Source organism: Pantherophis guttatus, chromosome 2 (assembly GCF_059756535.1).
Source record: "Pantherophis guttatus breed Tessera chromosome 2, ASM5975653v1, whole genome shotgun sequence".
Taxonomy (NCBI): Eukaryota; Metazoa; Chordata; class Lepidosauria; order Squamata; family Colubridae; genus Pantherophis; species Pantherophis guttatus.
This window is the reverse complement of record NC_142064.1, coordinates 184,804,289-184,822,370: the sequence shown is the minus strand read 5'-3', so window position 1 is coordinate 184,822,370 and position 18,082 is coordinate 184,804,289. Positions and strand designations below refer to the sequence as shown.

Sequence of the window (18,082 nt, the reverse complement as noted above, 5' to 3'; positions counted from 1 at the left end):
GATACAGAACAATCCCCCTTAAAGTATAACTTGTGATCACTCTGTGCAAGAGAATGCATTGGCACAAACTGTATAGAAATATTATTAAACGTAAATCAACATATTAGTGTTTTCACATTCTATAGCGATAAGTTACCTTTTTGCAAAATCGTTTTTTTTAAACTTTATTATATTTTTAGAAATATTTTAATAGTTATTGGAAAAAAGTTTTATATCAGAACATTTGAATGGATGAAGCCTGCCAATATTTGAAATTCTTATTTGACTCTTTTAAATTTTACAGTGTCATAAACTTTTCCTTTTAAAAAGAGAGAGATTTAAAGACATGTCCTTCTGTATAATCAGCACAAAATTTCCAATAAATAGGAGTGAGGCTTTTGCATTACATACTTCTGTCGTTAACCTTGGGTCGGTCTCTCTCTCTCTCTCTCTCTCTCTCTCTCTCTCTCTCTCTCTCTCTCTCTCTCTCTCTCTCTCTGTCATGCATGTTCGTTTTTTCTTGTAATTATGCCTCACTGTCTCTTAGATTCTCCTTTGGAGTGATTCCATGTGATGGTGCTTTCTCTCTTGCAAAGGAACAGCTATACTCTTTCATCATCCTCATTCCAGCTCTCACTGGACTCATTCTCTCTTGATCCTCCTTCAGTCATGCTCCAAATCATCCAACTTTCCATTTCTCTCGATTATGAGCTGAAGGGAATGGTAACTCGGGCAGACCACTTCTGCCAAGGGATTTCTGATAAAAATAATTATTAAAACAGTCAGCAGCCAGGCTGACCTTTCCGATATATCTCACTTGTCTAGTTGAGGAATGCTGTTCCCTTTCATCAAGACTTCTCCCTTCAACACAATTTAGGGGGAGGAAAATAGGGGGAAAATATTCCTTTCAATCTCCCCACTCAAAGCCTAGAAATATTGGACAGAATGAGCCTTCTGCCAAGGGCTTTAGCTAAACCAGGCCGCAAACTTTTCCAGCAATAATTCATCCTGTTCATCCTTCAAAAAGAGAAATATCAAAATAGTTAACTGAAAAATTCTGGCAGGGGATTCTCAAAACTTTGCTGTGCTACGAGCTCCTAAAATTTGAAATAGAATTTGCTTTTATCATCACTTTGGTATAACAAATTCATAAAACTAGGCACAACAGATTTTTTTGTGGAATAGATACTTCAACCAACACTTTATTTTGTTTAAAGACAGCAATTATCCATTATAATGTTTCCATTGGAATGGTTTTCACTTAATCTCCTTCCCATCTGCATTTATTCCTCAAGCAATTTATTTATTAATTAACATTTTCTTCACATAAGGGAAAAAAACACATAATTGTAATAAGTCTTCTTCCTATCCTTTATCCCCATCTTTGCTATCTATTTAGGGGCAATAATTGCCACCGCTCATGTAACTATTAACAACTGTAGCCCTGAACACATAAGAATCCAGTTTTATATTAGCTTTTATCAAGAAGAAACGTCTTTTGTCCCTTTAAAAAAAACAGCAGAAGATGTGTGCTCAAGAATCTTCTATGTAAATAAAATCAATCTGTGAACAGACATGAGAACAAATTGAAGTCCAACTGAATGCAGAAAGAAATTCAGAACTGGCTCCTAGATCCAGATGATGTTTTGAACATTCAGTGGCTTTTCTCAGAACTGATGAGAAACAGGCAAACATATTATTTATATATAAATAGAACATCAGTATAAATAAACAGTCCCACAAGTTGGTGATATCATTTTTTAAAAAAACACGATGGAGTCAGTGCTAATTAAAGCATCCAGGCCAATCTCAAGGCAATAAAAATTGCTCTCAGAAGAATCCATCAGGGAGGCCAGCTAATTTTAAGATGCATCCCATAAAATACAGATTTATAGAGAATAAAGCCTTGATAAATTCCTTAGTAGGAGGCTGACAAGAAGTCTGGAATGTAGTTACCCTAAACATAATTGTGGGATACATCTATGTGATCTCATAAACTTCATAAAATAGTGTTTTGCAGGAAGGAAGGGTTAGATTCTTTTTGAACCAAAGAAACATCAGTATATCTAGCCTCTTATGTCATTCGAATTGTTATCGTCTGTTCTTAGCCTGGAAGACTTCCAGAGGTGAAACATTGCATGATCCAAAAGATGTCCTGATATAGGCTGCTCATTGACCCAGAATGGAAGGAACCATCCTGCCCGGCAGATGGTTCCTTCTGACTTTGGGGGGGATTTCGGTAACTGATTTCGGATGGGATTTCACAAGAACTTCCATGTGAGAAATGAATGATAGGCTTAGCTTAGTCCATCTTTCATCAGTTGAACTTAACAGATCTCAAGCAACAATGCAGATAATCTTGTATATGTGATATGTATAAGAGATTTAGTGGGTTCAAGTGCCAGAACAGATTAGCGATGGACTACGTTTATCCAGACCTTTCCTGGGTTTTAGGCCTGCTTAAAATACGGATTTGCAGGTCTTTCTGGCATCTGAATACTGCTGGTTCTTACTGAAATGAAGAACTAAATATTTTAGACGCAAGTATCCCTATCATTGCTATAAGAATAATCCCATATTATTCATCAATCCCATATATTATAATGGCAATCTTTCCATTATACATTAGTCAGTTTCAAATTTCACCCAAATGTGGATAACTACATAGCTTCCTATTAATGCAAAACAGCATTGTAAATCCAGCAAAAATATTATACATATTAATTATTTCCTGGACATTATATACCATTCTTCTAAGTACATGCAGACAGGTGCTCACTAAACCTCAGAGAAATTAGACATTATCTCTGAAAACGACTATTACTGTACTCTTACTATTAAGTCCAATTTTCTGGCATTTGCTTCTAATGTCCACTGGAGGGCGCTCACTTCCGGCCTTAAGGCAGAGATGGCTACTATAGCTACAGCTATCTGAGAGAAAATGAAAAAGAATAATGTCTTCCATTGAATGTACTTCTGGAATTAGGACTTAGGGACGAATAAGCACTCAGGTTCCAGAACAGTGGTGGAGCTGGGGAGTTTTACACTGTGAGTTTTAATAATTTTATGCAGGTAGACCTTTTAAATCAACATTGTGCAATCTGTAAACTTCTAGATTTTCTAAACTACAAGTTCCAGCATTCTTCAAAACTGGTTCTTCTAATTGAGCCTGCTGGTATTTGGCTCATCTGGTATGCCCTAAGTTGCCCATCCCTACAGGATGATTAAGGGTAATATTTAATTGACTTTGAAATGTGGTCAGCCCAACCTATTTATGATAGGACTTCTTTCACCTTCTGGATTTCTACTCTTCTACCATAATGGCACCACTACCTAACCAAGAATTCTTCATCACTTGATCACCATCTGTCTTTGTGCCAAAAGCAGGACTAGAATTCATCAACTCTAGGTTTCTAGCCTGGTGTTTAACCACCACACCAAATTGGCTCTCATGGATATCTAATACCAGAGAGATAGAACAGATGGAAATCTGGGAAGGTTTGACCTCAACAGCACAATTGTGTTCTAAATATATGCATAGTTTTCAGCATAAAGGAAATAAGAAAACTCTGCTGGATATACATTCATTCAGTAATTATCTGTAGTTATATACATCTATGCAAATCAGAATGATAACATTTCTAAAGGTTGCGGAGAGTCCCAAAACCAATATTTTAAAACCTGAAGAAGGGGGGATGTATAATCCATTGTTGTATACCTACCGCTCTAGATCAACCTACAAATTCAACCATTTTTACACATACACACACACACATATGGAATATATGGCAATTCGAATCCCTAGCGCTGCGTGACGGTGAGCTCCCGTTACTTGTCCCAGCTTCTGCCAACCTTAACAGTTCGAAAGCATGTAAAAATGCAAGTAGAAAAATAGAGACCACCTTGGTGGGAAGGTAACAGCGTTCTGTGCACCTTTGGCATTTAGTCATGTCGGCCACATGACCATGGAATTGTCATCAGACAGCGCTGGCTCTTTGGCTTAGAAACAGAGATGAGCACTGCTCCCTAGAGTCAGGAACGACTAGCACGTATGTGCGAAGGGAACCTTTACCTTTACCATACACACACATACATATATATCCCCTCTCTCCCAGAGAATCTGAGTCACCTATTCACTTTCCAGCAGGTTCTGTTCCAAAGTGGCTTCTCATATTGAGAACTGCTTTATACAAAGTTCCCTTCTCTTCCACAGACACAGACACATTCCATAGACACCTAGGCCCCAATGGCTGGACGTCTTCATAATGAAACGTTTTCATGAGATTTAAATAGCACCCACTAGATTCTAATCTGGTTTATTGAGAGCTATCCCCACTCCTGGCTGGATACTGAGTCCACGTAAAGCCATGGCAAACATGGAAGGTTTAGGTCTAAACATACCAAAGAATAAACTCACAATTTTACCTATTTGCTATCAAGCAAGTGTTCCCCTGAATATACATAGATATTTTTATGATACCTTAACCCTTCATACAGAAGGGTATCTACAGCATGAATTGGTACCCTGCCTTAAGCAGGGTACCAATTTCCCAAGCATCTTTAATAATATACACTACAACGTCACATTTGCATGTGCTGAAGTGAAATAGATAGCACCCAAGAGTTGCCTTCTGAACCACACCTGGCATCTTGAATTTATAGAGGCACTTGGCTGTAAGCTTCCCCACCTTCCTCAGTCAGTAATCACTTGCAATTGCTGCAAGACCAATTTGATAACTCATTTTGGAAGCCTGTGAAATTTTTAGCTGTAGCAGTGGCCATCAAAAGCTATTGGGGTCTGTCCTACAACTACGTTTGGAGACTCAGTGCTCTATTTTGTTGCAGTTTGTTTTATCTTGGCTGCTATTATCAGTCCCTGAATAGGAGTTTGCTTGCCATTGCAATCCTTACTAGAACCTGTGGGGTTTGATTCATCAATAGCATGCTTGATTTCTAATATGTCTATGCATACATACATACATACATAATTCATCTATGAATGTGCAGCCAATAAATAAAGGAACACAGAAATTATGCAGCTCACTTTCCCCAAAGATTTCCTTTATGTGTGGTAAAATCCACTTGTAATCTTGCATGTTGGTCAAATGGCTTGTTATCGCTATAACGGCATATTTTAACCTGTAACTAAAATCTTTTCATAGCTGTAGCTGTCCAAAGTCGTTATGGTTTCTCAAGGAGAAAATTGTTAATATTGATAGTTGTTAGTATTTGGTGGTGCATTCTGATGTCTTATGTTACATTGTTTTTATCCATATATGTAGTTTGGAGTTGGAAGTTACTCAGTGTCACATTCAATTGAATACAACGCAGGGTAAAAAAATAAAAAATAAACAACTATATGAAATTTAAAGTAAACTCTTAAATTTGCCTTTCTGCCAATCCCTTTAGCCTTGTATAACCTTCTTCTCATATAGCCTTGCTACCCTAAATTACTGTTAGTGTGTTATTTAAGATAATTCTCCCTGCCCATTCCATTCCATCATGCTAAATGGCATTAGGTCTCATTAATTTAAATAGGAGTCACTATGTCTGTATGATATACTTCAATTTTCTTTTAGTCTTTTCATGAAGACTGAAAATTGCATTTTATGGCCAAGGTTGCAAGTTCTTCACACAGTTACCAAACCAGGGTTTAAAAAGTGGGAGAAAATCATGATACTTAAAATGGTGTGTGTGTGTGTATCTTTAATTGAATCTGTGTCAGTGGTTTTCACTTCCTACTCCAGAAAATGCAACTGTCAATGAAAAGCATGTTGAAATTATCACTAACAAGTTGCACTGTTGTTATTGTTGTTCCCCCTTCACCCAAAAATGATTGAATTTAGCAATGCATCCCCCTAATCTCTCAGATTCTGTGGTCTGTCTAACATAAAATACATGCTGTACTTTTTTGGTGCCAAGGAAAAATACTTAGGTCCTTATTATGTGATAGATAGAGTGGGAGACCAAGCACAACATAACGTCATTGGCAGAAATGAAATCACATATGTGGTAGAAATAATAGTGTAACAATAGCCACATAGGTAAATACATTACATCAGAAGGCCAGAGGGGTTGGTCAGAGTTGGGAGAATGTCCTCAGGCAATCAAGCAAGCCAAAACAGGATTCTCAATTACTGGGAAGCCTTCACTGGAAACATCCTCTCCTTGGCAACCACCCTTCACCCACCACAGTTCATAGGGACATTCAGAGAAGAGTCTCAGATGAAGAATCTAGTGTGCATACAGACAGGATCCCTGTAGACTGGTATAATGTGATTCTAATGCCTCATCTCAACAATCTATTAGCTGTATCTTCATTTTCTAAATAGTCTTCAAAAACAATCCATACATGGTGCCTTCCGGCATCCCCTCCAAACTTATGGGACTAGAGATAACTGAAGCTGGACAATCTTGACCAGAATAGGACACTAGCTGATATGTACTAGTAAAGGACCTTCCATGGATCACTTGTTGCTCCACTCATTTCAACATAATATATACCTACTTTGTTCTCTACTGACTTTACTGATTTTAGGTTGGTTTTATGCTGATTAGGCTAGGCAGTTAGATATTACTGTAGTTCATTGCTCTTGAAAATTGTATTTCAAATTTACTTACCCATGGCTGAAAGCTGTTGAGAAATTCTATTTCAATTCCCACTTAAATCGCCCACCTAAACACAAGCAACTTTTTAGGACTCTGAAAGGTCCAGAGCATTCATTGGAGAACCTGGCCCATCCCAAATCTTCTTTCCTCTGCATCAAATGTTAATGTGATTTTCCTTCTTTCCCTTACTGAAGTCAATAGTCCATCCAACCTTGCATCCTTTCCTGTGCAAGGAAATTGAAGTATTGAAATAAGTCTTGGAATTATATTTTCATTGTTATTTTTATATCCTTAAAGGAAAGATATTGATCCATCTAAACATTTCACATCCTTTGAATGTGATTCCCTCTACATGTGGAGTCCAACATAATTACTTCTCTTGTCCAACCCAACATAGTTTCATAAACCTCATGTTTTTAAAATCAATTTATTTTATTTTTAATTGCCTTTTCCTTCAAATGTAGGAAATTTCTTAATTTCTTACGGTCTTAAATAACCGTAAGAAATAGACTCCATTAGATTTGTTATCTTCTTTCACATAATTAGACTATAGTATCTGGCTTCATTCTTCCAGCTTGAATATAACTGCAGTACCTTTGCCTTCATCTTAAACTACCTGATTCATCTATCCCTTCTTTTACAAGCCATTGTCATTTGCCAGCACAAAGTAACAATATTCTTTATGTTGTAGGTATAGGCATAAGCAGGGGTGAAATGCTCCCGGTTCGGACCTGATCGGGCAATCCGGTAGCGATCGTGGCGGCTGGTTCGGCGATCCAGTAGTGATGGCAGAGAGAAGCTCCGCCCATCCACCTGGGTGTAGTTACTTCTTTCTGCGCATGTGCAGAAGGTCGGCGCGTGCACTTCCGAACCAGTAAGGAAGGTAAATAGATTTCACCCCGGGCATAAGTCACTAAATGTTGAAAAGAAGTCCTACAAGTGGGAAAATATGTCAAGAGAGAAAAGCTGTACCCCACTTCCCTTCATTACCCTCCACAAATAAATGTTGTATCACCACAATTCATACATCTCCATAAACTATATTTATGGAATAATTCTCCAAAATAATTCGGTGTCCTCCACAGATATTTTGGACATCCACTCCCATCAGCCTCTATTCGCACAACTATATTGAAAACTATGAGAGCTGAAGTCCAAATTGCCTGGAGGGACACATTATTGTTCCTGCTATGTCCATATTGACATGTACATACAACAGTCAGCCCTACCTTCCCAAGGCATATTTTACAAATGGGGTTAAATTGTGGATACCTAACCACACTGCTTAGCCATGATTTCTTGCTGGCTTTCCACACATATAACACATAGATAATGTTATTTCTGCTTGAAACATATATTCAATGCCTAAGTTAACATTTCCATGGCTCACCCAGATAGCTATAGGACCAGCCACTATTAAAATCATTTCTGCCACATTGGACTTTATTGTTTCTGTTGCGGTTAACACTCTGCAAATATGCAGAGAATTGATTTATCAAAACAAAGGGGCTTTAAGGAGAAGGTTAGTCTCTCTTTCTCTCTGCTCCATCTTGTTATAACGGGGCCCTCAACATGCCTAAAGGGAAGGGCACATAGCTTGTTTGTACTGGTCTGTGCACGTATATGTTCGTGCATATCTCTATCACTGTAGCTATATTGGGAGAAATAAAATGTGTTGATAGCCAGGGGAAAGTCGCAAATAAAGCGATTCTTTCCCATGGTGCGTTAGTAATTTATATTGGCTCACAACCTTTTAAGACTAACCACCCAAGCAAGTTGGCACAACTTGAGAAACAGCTGATAGCCTATTGCCCTTTTGCATTTTAAAGTGGGATCACTATGTACTAAGAGAACTGGACCGTGATTACCCATTAATCATGCTTTAAAAGCATCACCAATGAGGCCCCCTCCCTCCAATCAGTAAGAAAGAGGCTTAGTGAACCAAGCTTTTCCGCCTTCGAGAAAGATAATATACTGAAAAGACTGCGGGTTATCGGAATCCAGGGGAACCATCTTAATTGTCAGCATTTGAAGGTTTGCATATTGAATTTAATTTAGAGTCTACGATGCTTACATCATAAACCATTATTGATATAAATTGTGTTAATCATATAATTATTGCTTTGAGGCAGAGGATTGGAGAGTGGAAGAAGTGTCTGCAGAGAGCCAAAGCTGGTGACAGTGAACAGCCAGGATGCAGAGTTGGTTGTCCTTGTATAAATGTGCCAGTCACATCGCTCCTCCTGTTTTTTTAAAGCTGAGGAAGACCTGCCATGGAGACTTCTCAGCTTCCTGCAATGCAAATGGAAGTAACTGTACAGACAGGGACTCCTGTTTCCCATCAGCTTTTTTTTTTTAATGAAGTAGATGTACATTCCTGAAATCAGTGATTTATGAAAAATGTGCCTTCTTCTCAAAATCAGACCGGTTCAGATTTGGCTATGTAGCAGGATGGAATCTTTCTCTGTCTTACCTGAAAACAGTGGGGTTTGAATATGGGCAGGGGTGGGCTTCAAAAATTTTAGCAAGGGGTTCTCTGCCAGGTTGCTTGGTGAGTGTGGCCATGGTGAGCATGGCCTAGTTGGCCTCTTGCACCACACCGGGGAGGGGGGTGGATTCACCCTCCCGGGCTCCGGAGACTTACCTCAAGCCTCCAGGAGGGTGAAAACGGCCTCCCCAGGCTCCGGAGGCCCTCTGGAGGCTGGAAACAGGCCCATTTTCGGCCTTCCTGAACTTCCGGTAAGCCCATTTTTCGCCCTCCCCAAGCCTCCATGCATGCCCTGCACTTACCTGCATCCAAAACGGGCCACGTCGGGACTCCTGGGAGGGATGGGATGGGCGGAGCCAGCCAGGAGTGAGATTTGGGGGTTCTCCAAACTGCACAGAATCTTAGCTAGAGGTTGTCCCGAGCCCCTGCGAGCCCTCAGCAGCCCACCCCTGAACATGGTCCATTTTGCACATCAGCCAAGTTTTGCCACTCAACTCATTAAGATGTGGCACTGAAGATTGGTGGCTCCATCGGAGTAATTTTTCTTGAAATGATTTCTTTTTAAAAAAACAAAAATCACTATTCGATTATGGAAAGGTTATCACTTTTACTAGTTAAAATATAGCAAATAGTCTTATCTAACACAGGGCAGGTCCAATGAAGAAATGAGACCGGCATGTTTTCCCATCGATTCCAGAAGGCCGGTCCCATTTAGGGATTGGTTGCCAGGATAAAACAGGCTAAAGATGTTAGACATATATTAATTTCATAAATGAATTCCAGACCACAGATATGATTCTGCTGCACCTCAGGCCAAGGATATAGATTAATAACCAGGCTTCTTCAGGCACTTGTCTGCAGCCATGCTGAAATTAAGTCTCAGACAGAGGCAGCAGCTGCCAAAGCTGGGGAGGGGGGGACTAAGATCACACACAGCCAGTCAAAGACAATTGATGCTCAACTTGATTGGGACTGATAATCTCTCTGGTCTGACCAGCTGCCTGCTTCTTACAAAAGTAGAAAAAACAGCAAGGGAGAACCCTTTGCTACAGTAGTTTGGAAACTATAAGAGTAACTCATTCAATTTCTGAAATATTAGCACCCCAACCTATATCCTGCTATTCCTAAATAGTTACTGAATCCATGTACTTCTTCCCAGATCAGCATGTATAACACTGTTCTGCAATCTGGTGCCTAGAAATGACTCTGATTCAGTGATGAAATTTTTATACTACCGGTTCTGTGGGCATGGCTTGGTGGACATGGTGTGGCTTGGTGGGCGTGGTTTGGTGGGCATGGCAGGAGAAGGATCCTGCAAAATCTCCATTCCCACCGTACTCCAGGGGAAGGATATTGCAAAATCTCCATTTCCACCCCACTCCAGGGGAACGATACTGCAAAATCCCCATTCCCTCCCCACTCGTGGGGGAAGGATATTGCAAAATCTCCATTCCTACCCCACTCTGGAGCCAGCCAGAGGTGGTATTTGCCAGTTCTCCGAACTACTCAAAATGTCCGCTACCAGTTCTCCAAACTGCTCAAGATTCCTGCTATCAGTTCTCCAGAACCTGTCAGAACCTGCTGGATTTCGCCCCTGCTCTGATTCTAGGCAAGTTGCAATTTCAGCCTTAGCAAACCAAGAAGGACCTGTGTTTGTAATATGATTTGCTTAGGTCACTTCTGTTGTCTGACTTCCCCCATTCCCTTAATCCCTTCAAAGAGTTTGAAACTAACCAACCAATCATATTTGCTTTTACTTTGTTCAATATGCTCAAAGAAAATCAGAAGCCAATTATAGTCTCTCCAGCTGGCCAACAGGAAATAGAAATCATGTTGTTTAATCTGTGTTCCCACTCCCGCCTCCAATAAAATAAAATTGATTTGCTAACGCCATCCACAAATCCCTTTTGCTCTGCTGGAAAGCTATGCAAGAAGCCATAAAGATCCTAGCTGTTTTGCAGCCATTCTCTTACTACAAGCAAAAGCTCTTGAAAATGAAATGGCCCCATACTGATGGGTAAGCCGTGAATTGCCATAAGCAGATAGGCGAAATATAAATTTTCTAAATAAATAAAAACAAAGTCCATGCAGTTATTTCTGCATACAGCTAAGTTCAGAAGAGTGACACATTCTTTTTGTAGATTTATACTACTTGGAAAGGTTGGTTGCCAGAGTTTTGTAGACTATTACAAGGGATTGTCGTTGACTCTAGTTTGAAAATTGATATATTTTGGAAAAACCAAATTCTCATTTTGATTTATAGAAATTTACTAGATTAAGGTTTGAGAATGTTAATTACAAAGATAATCCACCAATGCATACCATTATAATTGTGGGGAGGGGGGGACTTTGATAGATCACAGATCATTGGTAGTTATAATGGAAACTCATGCCATAAATAGACCATAGCAGGAGAGATGGGAGATCATGCAGAACATTTGAGAAAACACATGTACAAGTTATCAAGCACCAGGGAAATCAAGAAATTCAGGCAGTTCAAATGAGTATAAAAATGTATCGCAAGTTTAAGCTCCCTACAAGAATCTGAACTACTAATGGTCAAGGGAAATTAGCAGGAGTTAAGAATAGAAATGAATTCAAGGTGGGCTGGACTTAGATCTCTTGTGGGCACGCAGGGACTCATGACTGATGAGGCATTTGACCCCTTCCCTCAAGTTCAGTTTGGTCATCTCCTACAAAATGCAGTTTAAAATTTAAAACTTATACATTTATCTGCAGCTACATGCTGAGAATAAGTCTCTCTTGCTCAAACAATAATTGTCAATGACCCACTTCTTGTAAAAGAGGAGAAATTGTAGGCCAGGCCAACCACAACTATCCTGTCTTCATAAGCTGTCTTCTGTCTCGGGTCAAATATAATGGTGGGGAAAATGTTGCAAATGGGTTCTATAACTTTGTTGATACTACCACAGGAATGAAGAACAATATTGTGCTGTTGCTACACAGCTTAATATAATTTGGAAACTGCAATAAATACAAGTCGTAAAAGTGGTCTGAAAAAATATTGGAGTAGACCGTGAAGAAAACAAAATAATTTGTCATCTGCAAGCCAGGGATTCCAGTGCAATGAAGGGAGGGGGATCATTAATTTGATAGGTCTGTTTCTATCTGAGCCTTATTTTTCCAAACTAACGAGGAACAAATTGCTCTCTGAAACACATTTTATTTTCATTTGTCTAAGGATCCAGGGTTCAGACGCCCAATTCATCTGCATGCCTCTTTTGTATGATTTGAGGTAGCAGGATTTCTAAGTTTCTAGTTCCTCACTCCAACAGCTTCTGTGCTTTTATCTCAATGGCTTTGCTGAGAGTCAATCAGGAAAAAGGAATGGCCTGTGTATGATATGCTGCATATTCTTCAGGTTGACCAAAATGGAAGAACAGAAGACTGGTAAGCAGCTGTAAGATACAAAGAAAGAACATTTCTTATCATCCATAGTGCATGGACCTTGAAGGTAGGGAAATCCCTTACACCTCAACTGAAGTGCCCCAAATGATATTGTTTAACTGAAAGTCAATTGCTAAACAGATATGCAACTTTAATTATTAGCTTTTAGCCCTTCCCTGTGACAACCAACTTCCCTGGATAGTTTGGTATCTTAATATCCAGAAAGTTTTTAGGGGTAGTCACATATAATTCTCCTGAATCAAGCAAACTTTTGGAGAACTTTTAAAAAATCTGCATGTGTTTAGAAAATGACTACAAGGAGATAGGAGTCTTCAGATTTCGGAGAGATTTTCAAAAAAGAAGGAATGGGCTTATTATTCAGGCTCAACATCAGGAGGAATTTGTTAAATATACAAGTGGAAGAGGCTGCCAAAAGAAGTCACAAGTTTTCCTTCACTAGAGTCTGGGTGGTCATTTTTAAAATATACTTTGTGGATCCTGCACTGAGCAAAGGTTTGGACTAGATTACTTCTGATATCTCTTTCAACTCTGCATCTGTAATCACGGTTACCAAATCTAGACGTATAAAAATCCAGATCATCACTAGGTGGCAGTAATAATTTAGAGCAGTGTTCCTCAAACTTGGCGACTTTAAGATGTATGGAGTTCAACTCCCAGAATGCTCCAGCCAGACATTCTGGGAGGCATTCTGGGAATTAAAGTCCACATGTTTTGAAAACGCCAAATTTGAGAAACACTGGTTTAGATACTCTGTACCTTTTTTCCTGTCATTTAGTGGTCATTCATATTTGTGCAGGCCAAACTTTTAAATTATGTTCCCTAAATAAATGCAGATATATCATTAAAAGATTCAAAATTATTGATTATTTAAGGCTTAAATAGATTTCTAAGGAAAAGCATGCAGTTCCCTGGTCCCTTGTCCCTTTTTCTGTTCCTCGAAAGGACACCACCGAATTTTGATAATGTAAATTTTATTTTAAAAGAATCAATGCAATAAACTCCCTCAAGTTTAACACAACAAATTTACTATTAATTTATTAACAGGGGCAAGATCTGAAAATTGTAATCTGTTCCTTGGCGATCTTGGTAAAATTTTAAAAAGTGTGCATTCCGTATCAGAAATTTTCCCACTGATTGTTCTGACTTTCCTTCTGTTTTGTCCCTACAAATCTTAAATTAGTGCAGCTCATTACTATATAAATTCCTTGCCTTGAGCCACCTCTTTCTGCTCCTGGGGGATTGACTTTATGTCTAGGATTAACTTTCCAAGATGTATGTGATACAAAAAAGCGGAATAATGTTAAGGCTTCAATAAACTTTCACAGTACATAAAAAAAAAAAAAACATGAACAGAATTGAGCCATGGTAGTGCCTTAGCTTTCCCAGCAACACTTCCATCAGTCTGTGTAATATGGAGAGAAACCTAACTGTTGCATACCTACATACAAAAATAAACGGTGCCTTTAAGTAATGTATGTTCTTACCATCCAACTGTTCTACCAAATAGCAATAGCACTTAGATTTATATACTGCTTCACAATGCTTTACAGCCCTCTCTAAGCGGTTTACAGAGTCAATATATTGCCCCCAACAATCTGAATCCTCATTTTACTGACCTCAGAAGGATGGAAGGCGGAGTCAACCTTGAGCCAGTGAAAATCGAACTGCCGACAGCTGGCAGTCAGCAGAAGTAGCCTGTACTACTGCATTCTAACCACTGCATCACCATGGCTCATCATGACAAGGCAAGGAGGGAGCAGCAGCTCATAATCTTTTTAAAAGCCAGATGTGGTAGAATGTAGTGAAAAGTTTGATGGGTGCAGTCCAGAGAAATAAGAGGCAACTGAATCCAGATGTTACTTCTGAGAGAAAAAGGGTAAAGATAACCCCTCTCTAATATCTCACAGAGAATACTGTAGATGCAGACTGTAGAGTCCTCAGTCTGGCGAGATTTTGTCTCTGGGTGTTAAACAATAAAGAACTCAGCTTGGAAGAATCAACACATGTCATTCTTGGTTTTTGACCTGACACTAGCCATGTGTAAATGAAAGAGCTTTTCTCACAATTAACAGAAAGTGTGCATCAGGGTCTACAGACAGAATCCCGAACATTACTTCATTTATAATGGTTGATGGTGGAAACCATGAAGATATAGATTAATGGTTCAGTGATAATACATTCACAGAAGGCCCATTTTGGTTGTTCTACACAAGTCCCACTGCTTTGGACTGGGAAAGATAAACACCACCAATACCACAAGTATGTGCTAGGTTTTGCCAGTCACAGGTGAGCAGTTATGATATACAAGACATCTATGTACCTATTTTAAAATAGTTGCCCTATCATAATTATTTCATACATTAAAGTCAAAATGAAAAGTGTGTGCAATCTATAAGGGGGTGGACCAGTGTGATGAGCAAATGAGCAGAGAAAGACTGGAACAGAAGAGGTAAAAGAAAGGCGTCAAGGAAGAAGATTTGGGAAGTAAAGAAGAGTGACAAAAAGGAGAATGCCATCTTGAAAGTAGCCATCAAAAGGAGTAAGGGTGGAGCAAGGGTTAAGCAATCCTGGGAAGCCTGATGGAGCCTTGAAGAGAAAGTAAATCTCCCTTCCCAACCTCAGAATAAATACCTGATATACTACAATATCAAATTGCTAAATCTTACTAGAAAAAAAAAACAGTCCCACTTTATAACACGTCCATAGATAGTACAAATGTTAGAAGCAGCTGCTCAAATATTATTGCCTCTAAATCATCTTTATAACACCCTGCCTGGCCTCTTGTTCTCTTATGTCCAGAGAGTCTCTTCCCCCTCCCCCCATAAAGGTTTAAAAATGGATCTGTCAATAGCATCACATCATTACTTTGCTGGAAAGCAATAGCCTCTTTTATTATCATTTAACTAATGTGCTATTTCCAGAGGGGTAAACAAGCAAGTCTGCTAGAGGCAAAACAGAAAGTCCCTTGTGGCATCTGCAAGACTAATAAAGGTATGGTGGCTTAAAAGGTTGAGAGTGGAAGTCTTTTTCATCTCTCCAGGCATTTAATGAAATTGATTATGCTCCATGAACCCTTGTAGCGATATAAATTTAGTACCTTTGATGGTGCTGCAATCATTTTTGTTAGTAATAGGAGAGGAAGAGAGAGGGGGGAAGAAAGAGAGAAAAGAGGAAGGGAGAGAGAAAGAGAAAGAAAGAAAGAGAAAGAAAGAAAATCCAAGATTAAATAAATGAAATTGCTAACCTGCTAACTCAAAAAAGAGTTTTTAATTTTAATTATGAACAAAGAAGGAGCAGCCATGTTTTCCATCTCCTCATCTCCCAATTCTCCCACAGTGGAGAATGGTGGCACAGTGGTTAGAATGCAATATTGCAGGCAAACTCTGCCCACAGTCTGGAGTTCGATCCTGACCGGCACAATATTGACTCAGCTTTGAGGTTGTGGGGAGCAATATGCTGACTCTGCATACCACTTAATGAGTGATGTAAAGCACTATGAAGCAGTATATAAGTCTGCTATTGATATATCATGTTGTTCAAGTTCTTGCCAAGAAATCGGAAGGAACTAAGACACAAGAAGGCTTCCTTCCCCACCCAACTCTCAGTTTTAAAATGTTTTTAAAAATCATTGATGCTTTAAAATTCTCTGCATTGCTAACTGTGGCCACAGCAACAGCAGGTTAATGGCATTACTTGTTGCAAAATGCTAGTGTGGAAATTGCTTCAAAAGCTTTGTTTAAAATTAAGTGCACACATCCATGAAAATATATTTTTTTCCTTGCAGATTATTTAATTAAGGTGGATACTTCATTGCCTCTGACCAACTGACTATTATTCATCTGGGACTTTATACTTTCAAGTACCAAAAAGAACATTTACACAGAGGAACTGCTCCTTCTTATAGGGCCATGATGGCGAACCAATGGCACGCGTGCCAGTTTCTGTGGGCACACACGCAGTTGCCAGCTGCTCTTCTGGGTTCCATCACGCGCATGCACACAAGCCAGCTGCTCTCTTCCGGGTTCTGGCGCTCTGGCATTTGCACACTCCTGTTTCAGCACTCGGTGCCGAAAAGGTGAACCATCACTGTTATAGGGCAATGGTATTTCTGCTTTCCTTGTTTGTAATCAGTTCCTGTTCTGCCCCAGCTACAGATCCCAAAGAACGCAGCACACACAAACTCCAAACAAAACTCAGTTTACTTCAAAACACAGTCTTTTGCAAATGCAGGCTGTTAATAAAACATTCTCAACAACCTGCCAGAAATTCCATAGATAAGACAAAGTCTTACTAGAGTTGGCAGAAAGCCCAGAAGTGAGGTTTGCAGAGAAAATTCAAACTCAATGATCAGCGAACAAACGAACACATGTTGTTTCCTGCAGCTTTTTACAAGCTGTGTGCAAACTTAAATAGGCTAAGGGAGTGGCCAATTAGCCCCAAGCCTTACTCTTGAGGACACCTCCTCCTGAGTAAGTATTCCTGCCTTTTGGCAGCTCTGCGTGCTCGTGCATTGAGAAGAGGCTTCTCCACTTCATCCTCTGCACTTAAAGGAGTCTCTGGAGGTTCTGAAGGCCCTGGCTAAATCCCTGCCTCTGGCACCACATCTTCTTCAGCCTCCTCACTGTCCAACTCGAGCGCCAGCTGCACAGTCTGCTGGCGCGACACCACACCAGCCTCCTCGTCGTCGGGATCAGCCACAATCCGCGCAAGCCGCTGGCGGGCCACAACAGTTCCGCATTTGATGAGGAGAACATCTTTTCACAGAACCAAGGGAAGTTTCCTTCTTTTGTCAAAAACTTGAGTTGAAGAGTTTTCCCTTGAAACTTAAACCCGGAGGGTGGGGCTTTTCACTGGCTGCTTTTTCAGCCGATCAATCCACTCATATTGAAAAACAATTTAGAGGGGGGAAAAATGGAGGTCTGACATTTTTGCTAGATCATGCTTCAGGAGCTACATCAAATCCTTATGAATATTCATCTTTAATACACTGTCATCACTCCACCAGAGAAAAGATTGCCAGAAGGAAAGCTTTAAAATATACAGTATATAATAAGAATGAATGATTATATAAAAATGTCAGAAATAGCACATTATTGCATTTGCTCACTGGAAATCTTACGCTGCGAGCAAGAAAAAAAATAGGAAATTTGGAAACAGATTTCCAAATATCCCCAAAAAACCTGATAATAAAGTATTTCTTCTATTTAAAAGTGCCATTGACATGATTAATGCGTACTGCTGCAAACTTTAATTGGTTTCCATCAAAAACTGTCAAGTATGATATATCCATTTCTACACTGGAAATTATTTTCCAGGAACCTTCTTTGCAAGTTAATCAGGGTTCCCTCCATGGAAGCAACGCAAATAGATAACTTGGTCTCCATTACTAATCTTTTTTTTCCAAGAAATGCACTCACAGCAAATGTTATGCATGTGCTCTATTCAAAATGGGCAGTGTTCATTGCCCTGAATGAAGAATTGAGCATGCACTACAAATATATCATTCATATATATATATGAAAAGATTCTAGGGCAGATATCAGTGTTGACAATTAACCTGAAGGTGGGGCATATCAC

At 39.5% G+C, this 18,082-nt stretch overlaps 1 long non-coding RNA gene across 1 annotated transcript; it reads left to right on the top strand.

Annotated features, from left to right (window-relative positions):
• The first annotated feature begins 1,734 nt into the window (after positions 1–1,734).
• LOC117657274 (uncharacterized) lies at positions 1,735–17,715 on the top strand. Its single transcript, XR_004589097.3, has 3 exons — positions 1,735–7,471; positions 8,717–12,487; positions 16,290–17,715. It is a non-coding gene; the product is annotated as an uncharacterized LOC117657274 (long non-coding RNA).
• Positions 17,716–18,082: the final 367 nt, after the last annotated feature.